Here is a 1968-nt window from a genome sequence, read left to right as displayed (position 1 = left end):
GCATTTCTTATCTGAACAAAGTTGAGTGTCATGTTATTGTATCATCATTTGTCAAGGCTATTTATTTATATAGCACATGATCTAAATAAGTAAAGTAATTAGATAATCTGTTTTTAAAAAAATCAGGAAACCAAAAATAGACCCTTGAGGTACCCCAAAACTGATGGGAAGAAAAACATCCCTTTAAGTGAACTAAAAAAAAAAACGTTTACAGTACAAAAATCAAAAAGTCAGAACTGCTTTTTTGAACTGTACAGTTTTTGTTAACAAATTCCAACAAAGTTGTTTAAAAACAGCCATGGAAAGGGAATTTTTCACATGAATAGAAACTTGTAAATTAGCCGATGGTTGGAGAGAATATGTGATTTCAGGAGTTTCTTTTTAATAACAGACGGTACCACAACCTGTTAATAGTGAATTATATGTAACTTCTAACAACAATGAATGGCTTTTGACCCTGTAGATGCATAGGTGGACATCTTTAGTTGCCAGTAATATATCCAAGAGCAGTGTGTGAAACAACTGAGCCACCAGAGTAACAAGCTCATACAGTCCCTTATTGGATCAGTATTTCACTGCAAACACAGCTGTCACGTAAAGTTTGTCACCAAGTGAAGGAAACCAAAGAGAATCAAACCACAGCTGCTGTAAATTTTTGATAAGGTGTGGCTGTAAAACAGCAATGGCACAAATTATTCAAATGGCAAACGTAATCTGCCTGGAAATGTGTTTGAAATGTGTCAACAGCACATGCAAGATTTAGGTTTTTGTTTTGTTTTTCCAATATCCTGGACCAGCGGGGGAGCATGAAAAAAAAAAAAACACCGACCAATTTCTTTGACAGTTAAGCACATTGGTTCCTTTTTTTTTCTCTTGGTTTGATGAATAATTATGATGAAGAGCGGCTCAGGTCTTCGCCTTTCTGGAGACAGCGACTTGGTGGACTCTGAAGAGAGTTGGAGGATCTGATTTGATGCGAAAAAGAGGCTGAAAGTTTGGCGGGTTTGATCACAACACGATTCAACAGTTTCACACCTGATGTTCAGCTGTCAGCCACACAAACCTGCTATGCAATAACCTGTCAGTCAGAAAATGAGAGAAAATAAAAAAAATATGGATTGTCTCTTTTGCTCCCTGTCAGTCTGCTCAGAGTCTCTCGGTGTGACTGAGTGAATGTGTGCTTGTGTTTTAGTGCATTTGTGTCTTTATTTATATCACGCTGGTTGTRCGGACTGCTAGAAGAAGCTGCAGGGACTGTCTATCTCCTCCGCAGAAATAAAATGTGTGAAATGTAAGATGGCACGCAGAGACATCTCAACATGCTGTGCACATGAAAATGCAAATCAAATCCAATATCTGAGACTGTATCTGATAAAAAAAAATCTCAAAGAGTGAATCACACACTGAGATTAACAGCCAACTGCAAAAATCAGTGGAAAACATTTTCATGTCAAATAATCCTATCTCTTATCTAATTCACAATGTAGTTATGTTAACTTAGATCTGCATCTTGAATCTGTTTTAACTACATATCCTTTTTGTTTTAATGGCACATTTTGTTTTCTGGAAACCTGAAAGTAAAATTACAATCAGTGGATGACCTGAAAGTTTGTCAGCTGAAACCTAAGCCTGTAGCTCACTGGGCTGAAACTTTTGGAGACTAGTTGGTGATTCAAAATCATGGAGAAAATGGGCAGGTTTTCAGTTGCCTTCCCACCAAATTCTAATGATTTTCTACCAAGTGATTGACTCGTGAAGTTGTATGTTGTGCTGCTATTTTTAAAAAAATCTAATCTTGGTTGTTTTTTTAGTTACTTCTATCAAAATCAGTAGGACAACTGGATCCAGAATGTAGACAAACTCCAAGAATCAAAATATAAACTTCACTTCATTCTAAAGCTAAAAAAAAAGATGACATGGCTGAAAACTAACAGAGTCTCTGAAAGAAACCTAGAACCCAGTCAGCAA

This window comes from Austrofundulus limnaeus, unplaced genomic scaffold (assembly GCF_001266775.1).
Source record: "Austrofundulus limnaeus strain Quisiro unplaced genomic scaffold, Austrofundulus_limnaeus-1.0 Scaffold126, whole genome shotgun sequence".
In the NCBI taxonomy this organism is placed as follows: domain Eukaryota; kingdom Metazoa; phylum Chordata; class Actinopteri; order Cyprinodontiformes; family Rivulidae; genus Austrofundulus; species Austrofundulus limnaeus.
This window is presented reverse-complemented; position numbering follows the sequence as displayed.